Below are 7076 nucleotides of genomic sequence, written 5' to 3' on the forward strand. Positions count from 1 at the left end.
CGTATTTTAAAATCTTTGTTCTGTGCTTTTTTGATGATGGATTAATATGACAGAAGTGTGCTGGTTAATGGAACAGGTGATTATTTTAGCCATTATACACAATTACCCAGACAGCCAAGGTCCAAAACCAAACAGCTCCTGACCTCTCACCCTTAAAGGTTCAGCCACAATTCTCCAAACAGAACCTAGAGCCACAGACACCTCACCTGTGGCACCAAGGCCACTTCTCATTATTTACAACTGCCCCGTGCTCTGGCCGTTGGGGCTGGCAGGAAGGACAGCCAACCTACGGTCTGCAGTAGAGCTGTATGAGGCCATACAGAGATAATGGCCCTCTTTATGCACTGTTCCCAGCTCCAGTCAATGACCCAGTAAACTGCACAGTCCTCCGTGTGTTCCACGAACTCCTATGCTGGCTGAAAGCCATGTGGCCAGTCCACATTGAGTTAACTCGGGATACTAACTTTGTCCTGAGAGAATTTGTCACATTTCTTTCTCTGAATAATCTCTTTAATGTTCAAAAATCATTACTATTCTTCCTTGAGTTCCCAAATCTACCACCATACCAACATTTCTAATTAAAGAATGACAATTCTGTTCCCATATTTTATTAAACACACATACCAATGCATGCAGAAGGATATGTATGTATGCACATGTATATGTCTATACACACATTTGCAGACATGTGTGTACATGCATATATGTACACATATGTGCATGTTGCTTATGCACATAATGTAAGTTGTGGCCTGCACGTGTGATGTGTGTATACATGTGGGATCTTGTACACATTGTATTCTCAGTCTCATCTGAAACACATGATGCAGGAAACAGTTTGACTATTTTCATAATTCTCCCCAGGATGGGGCCTAGGAGAGAAACTGGCTCCTTCCACACAAAGAAGGCCTTTCAGTCTTACTCCTGATTCTCCTTCCATACTGCAGCTGAGGAAGGAAAAGATGCTACATATCATCATTCATATTTCTTCAGTATATAAATGCGTTTGATGTCTGTTTCTGGGTATTCTTATACAGTTATCTGGATTTTGGTAAAAATAAAATGTGAAATTTCTAAAAATTGCACTGAAGTTTTTATTTCTTTAATATTGTAATTCAATATGAATGTGAATACTCCAAAGTATGAGATAAACTATCACGAAACAGAAACAGTCTCAGACACAGAGAACAGACTTGCCGTTGCTGAGGGGTGGGGTGGGGGGGGATGGAGTGGGAACTTGGGATTAGCAGACGCAAAATATTATATACAGAACAGATAAACAGATCAAAGGTCCTACTGTATAGCACAGGCAATTCTATTCAATATCCTGGGATAAACCATAATGGAAAAGAATGTGAAAGAGAGCGTACATACATGTATGACTGGATCACTTTGCTATACAGCAATCAACACAACATTGTAAGTCAATTATTCTCCAATTACAAATCATCATCATAATAAAGTATGACATTAAACATTTAATTTACAAGTTTTCCTGGAAATACTTTTATTGCCAACAAGAAACAAATCCATTAAAATGATTCACAGTTGAATGTGTTTTCCAATCCCAAGTACAAATCTCTTGTCAAGGTTTATTCAAACATTCTGCTTTCCATCAAAATACCTTTGTTACCATTTTAATGAATGGAATGCTTTCTGAGCAGTGTTCTGGTTAAGTGATTACGGATACTGTCATTTATATTATTTTTGCTTTATTTTTCATAAAGGAGACATATTCAAAATTTCTGAGAGATTCTACTGAAATTCAGGACATGAAACAATACCTAACACCCTTTCACCAGACATCAGCTCAAACTTGAGATGTGTATTTGTCTTTTATATTCCAGTGCTCCGTTGTGTCCAACTCTTTATGACCCCATGGACTGTAGCTCACCCCGCTCCTCTGTCGATGGGATTCTTCAAGGAAGAATACTGAGGTGGGTTGCCATTTCCTCCACCAGGGGATCTTCCCAACCCAGGGATCAAACCCACATTTCCTGTGTCTCCTGCATTACAGGCAGATTCTTTACCTGATGAGCCATCAGGGAAGCCCTCTATATCTTCATATTGCCTGTAGAGCCTGATTCCTACCAGCCCAGGAGCATCAGCTGAGCCAGAAGTGACTCTGAAGACACATGACCTGGACACCTGCATGCCCTCAGGACAGCTCAGGGCCTCCAGTCCTCTGACTGTGTTGGGGGCTGACCTCTACAAGTGAGTCCTGGGCACCCAGCCCAGAAGCAGCCACACATCTGTCTCAGAGGAGGAGAAAAGGCCTAGTGTGGTCAGGTGTCTTCCCCCAACTTGGCCACAACAGGAGTATTTATTACCAAACTTATTTTGGTAATACTGGCTTTGAATTCTGCATTTTCACATTACTACTACTAACAGTATTGTTTTCAGTCTACTGAATAGAAATAACATTTTTTAAAAACCATCAGGCACTAAAAAATAAAAAGATGATTACCAGCATTGAAAATTTAAAAAAAGAGAGAAGAAGGTGATTAGAAGCCTATTTCATGTCACCATGTCATTCTAATACACTATGCCCTTTTCTCAAAACAGATCCAGTATTGTTAAAATAAAATCCAACCCAGGAATGTGACATAGTCAAGAGGGTCCCCAGCCTGAAAGTCCTTTTGAACATGAATCTGAATGAGTCAAGACAGAACAATTATTTATCTTGTAAGATGACCAGTGCCCACCATTGCTGTGTGTCTGTTTCATTAACACAACTTTTTTTTTCAGCCACATTGGGATTTTAAGTTTCCCAACCTGGGATGGAACCAGGGCTTCAGCAGTGATAGCACACAGTCCTAACCACTAGACCACCAGAATTCTCTAATATCTTTTAAAATAACCAAAATTTTAAATGTTGAGTAGTAAATAATTACCATGAACTCCAATTAATTTAAAACATAAAAATAATTCTTACAAAAGTTACTTACTACGTTCAAGACATATTCTGAAGTCCTAGAAGATACAAAGATAATAAAGTATAGAGAAATCTGAACAATAACTGAAGATACCCAAGAAGGTGTGACACAGTAGAAAGGATATGTAGTTTGGAACCAGAGTGACAAGGTCCTACATATAACCCTCACCCTCACTAAGTCATTCAGTATTTTTGTTTCCAGTGAGGCCACCTGCTTCATCAGGAAACTTTGTTAGAATCCTTAAGATACTAAGGCCTTCCCTGGTGGCTCAGATAGCAAAGAATCTGCCTGTAGTGCAGGAGATCCAGTTCAATCCCTGAGTGGGGAAGATCCCCTGGAGAAGGGAATGGCTACCCACTCCAGTATTCTTGCCAGGAGAATCCCATGGACAGAGGAGCCTGGTGGGCTACCATTCATGGGGTTGCAAAGAGTCAGACACAACTGAGAGACTAATACTACCATTATTTAAGATGCTAAAGACTAGAACAAGAGAAGACTCATCTACAGGGGGAGAAAAGTGACATCGGATTTTAAAATATTACTCCTATAAATTATGAAACACCATTGTGACTTCTAAACACCATCACCATCAAATATTTACAAAGACAAATATTAGTAAACAGATGAATCTTCAAGCTAATCCCAAGTAAGTCAAATCATGCTGACTCATCTGTCATTCCACAACCATCTATGTAGATTCCTGAAGATTCATCTCAACTGAAAACAAGTATAAAATATTAAATATATAATGATTTCTTTCTGACAGAGAAAAATCAATTTTTCTTGAAAAACATTAGGGCCCGAGTTATGGTCTGGAGGGAGAGCAGGAAGATGAGGGAAAAATTTTGATAAGACTATAGCAGCACATGATCAGGGTTACTTAGAGGTAAAACCAAATTGAGAAGTCAGAGAGAAGAAAGTACTAAGTTACAGTCACGATGGTAAAAGAGAAGAAAAAAAGAAAACCCACCATTGACATGGTTTTATGGCTCAAGTCCAATGATTGGCTGTCTTTAAAATATTTATTTAGATTGATTTTTTTGTACACTTGGGGAAGCACTATTGTTTGGAATTCTATCACTCTCTTCTTAAAAAACTAGGCATACCAAAGAGACTATCCAAGATTTAAAGGTTTTCTTTTTTTAAACACACCAATCTTTGAGCCTTCCTCAAGTAATGAGAAAATTAGGATTTCACTGTTTCGTGCCCCAATTCAGGTCTTCTACAGCCAAATGTCTGTCATAAAGCAACACCTCTGGAGACCCAACAAAATATGCATTATTAAAACTCAGATTTTATCTTGTATGTTAAAAATGGGGTATTTGTGCTCACTTCAGCAGCACATATACTAAAATTGGAATGATATGGAGAAGATTAGCGTGGCCCCTATACAAGAATGACACACAAATTCGTGAAGTGTTCCATATTTTTAGCCAATGGGAATTTGCTGTCTGACTCAGGAAACTCAAACAGGGACTCTGTATCAACCTAGAGCGGTGGGATGGGGAGGGAGACGGGAGGGAAGTTTAAAAGGGAGGGGATATATGTATACCTATGGTTGATTCATGTTGAAAAAAATAAAATGGGGTACTTGCCACCATCGAATGACCTGAATTAATGAGACAATAAAGAAGATGGATTTGTCAAAGATAATAAACAAAACTAATGTACACATGTTACTTACTGAGCACCAGCCACTGTTCAGTTAGCCACCTACCTACCTATCTACCTACCCACCTATATCTATCATCTACCAGTCTTTCTGAACCAACACACCAACTTCTTATCCTCTCTGATATTTGGACATAAAGCCACATTTCTGCTGTAATAAACAAACCATTCCCCACCCCATCCATTTTTCTGAAACCTCATGTAATAACAAGGGTGCTCGAATGTGGCAGCTGAGATTCTCAGGCTGGCAGACCTGCAGTCCTTCATTTGTTCACGTGCATCTTCCATACACATACTGCTTCATGGAGGAGAACTTTCCCGGGTAGACACATGCTCTGTTCAGAACCTCCAAACACACTTTCAAACTTGCTCTTCTTGGTTTTTGCTTAAAAGCAAGTGTCAAAGGTGGATCCTGTTATACTGACAAACGTTCAGAATAGCAGATCCTGTAAAACGTAAATATAACTGCTTTCAAAAGCCCATCAAGTTGTCATTGTGAAACAAACAGTCAATTTGTATTTTAACAAATAGTCAATTTTAACAGTCACATCAGCGAACCTAGTAAAATGTAAATATACAAGGCAATCAATCTGCCATCATGAACCAAAAAGACTACTTTTGTTATCAAAGTTTTAAAGGGTGAACAACCCTGGAAAGAATTCAAGCTGTCATCATCTAGGCTATGTCCACACGGACAGTCTTACACTTTCTGTTCACACTGTTCTGCCATCACGAAGTTGTTCTGCCACACTTATACTGAACATGTATATTCCTACAATAGAGATTAACAGGTTTACAAGAGCACATTTAATTATATCATTAACATCAAGAAAACATATATATATATATATATATACACACACAATTTCCAATTACATAAAGGATCTCAGAATGCCATCTGAATTGTTTATACTTAGATTTTGTGTGTCTTTGCATGTGTGTTTGTGTGTATGTTGTTTAACTGCCCACTAACTTTTGAACTCCTTGAGGACAGAAAAGGATTATTCTCTGTACTTCCTCAACTCCATAAATTCCTCAATTCCATCAAAACTTATCACCTGTTAATCTTATCAACACCGAACCACCCCTGCCTGTGTGTGTCACTCATATTCTATCTATGCAGCACAGTTTAAATGAGATGAACCAGATTTGTAATTTTTCTCTATATATTCATTCGGCTCTCTTGTTTCTCCTCTGTAACTGGTCTACACCTGGAATGAGCCAAACCATGTTTAAGGCCAATTCAGTTCAGTTCAGTCACTCTGCTGCTGCTAAGTCGCTTCAGTCATGTCCAACTCTGTGTGACCCCATAGACGGCAGCCCACCAGGCTCCCTCGTCCCTGGGACTCTCCAGGCAAGAACACTGGAGTGGGTTGCCAATTCCTTCTCCAATGCATGAAAGCGAAAAGTGAAAGTGAAGTCGCTCAGTCATGTCTGACTCTAGCGACCCCATGGACTGCAGCCCACCAGGCTCCTCCGTCCATGGGATTTTCCAGGCAAGAGTACTGGAGTGGGGTGCCATTGCCTTCGCCTTTATACATTTATGTATAAATGTGTACAATATTTTTATGACTATAATAAACCTATCAGTTCAGTTCAGTCTCTCAGTCGTGTCCAACTCTTTGCTACCCCATGAACTGCAACATGCCAAGCTTCCCTGTCCATCACCAACCCCCAGAGCTTGCTCAAACTCATGTCCATCGAGTCAGTGATGCAATTCAACCATCTCATCCTCTGTCATCCCCTTCTCCTCCTGCCTTCAACCTTTGCCAGCATTAGGGTCTTTTCAAATGAGTCAGTTCTTCTCATCAGAAGGCCAAAGTATTGCAGCGTCAGTTTCAGCATCAGTATTTCCAATGAATATTCAGGACTGATTTCCTTCAGGATGGACTGGTTGGATCTCCTTACAGTCCAAGGGACTCTCAAGAGTCTTCTCCAACACCACAGTTCAAAAGCATCAATCCTTTGGCTCTCAGCTCTCACATCCACACATGACCACTGGAAAAACCATAGCTTTGATTAGACAGACCTTTGTTGGCAAAGTAATGTCTCTGCTTTTTAATATGCTATGTAGGATGGTCATAGTTTTTCTTCCAAGGAGCAAGCATCTTTTAATTTCATGGCTGCAGTCACCATCTGCAGTGGTTTTGGAGCCAAAGAAAATAAAGTATGTCACCGTTTCCATCGTTTCCTCTCTATTTGCCATGAAGTGATAGGACTGGATGCCATGATTTTAGTTTTTTGAATGTTGAGTTTTAAGCCAACTGTTTCACTCTTCTCTTTCATCAAAAGACTCTCGAGTTCTTCTTTGGTTCCTGAGGCCAACTATTCACAGGCTAATTGTCAGCTCATGCTGCAGTTCTTTGCTGGGGAAAACTTCTGACCCTGAAGAGTAGATTCTTCATAAATTTGTAATAATTAAGGGCATCCTTAATCTCATCTGCTAACCTTACTAGAATTTCCCAGTTT

The 7076-nt window shown here is 39.7% G+C and overlaps 1 non-coding gene across 1 annotated transcript; it reads left to right on the forward strand.

Moving 5' to 3' along the window:
* The first annotated feature begins 4260 nt into the window (after window positions 1-4260).
* LOC120879152 lies at window positions 4261-4367 on the forward strand. The gene has a single exon (XR_005724720.1). It is a non-coding gene; the product is annotated as a U6 spliceosomal RNA (small nuclear RNA).
* The last annotated feature ends 2709 nt before the right edge of the window (window positions 4368-7076 follow it).

Source organism: Oryx dammah, unplaced genomic scaffold, assembly GCF_014754425.2.
Source record: "Oryx dammah isolate SB20612 unplaced genomic scaffold, SCBI_Odam_1.1 HiC_scaffold_19, whole genome shotgun sequence".
In the NCBI taxonomy this organism is placed as follows: domain Eukaryota; kingdom Metazoa; phylum Chordata; class Mammalia; order Artiodactyla; family Bovidae; genus Oryx; species Oryx dammah.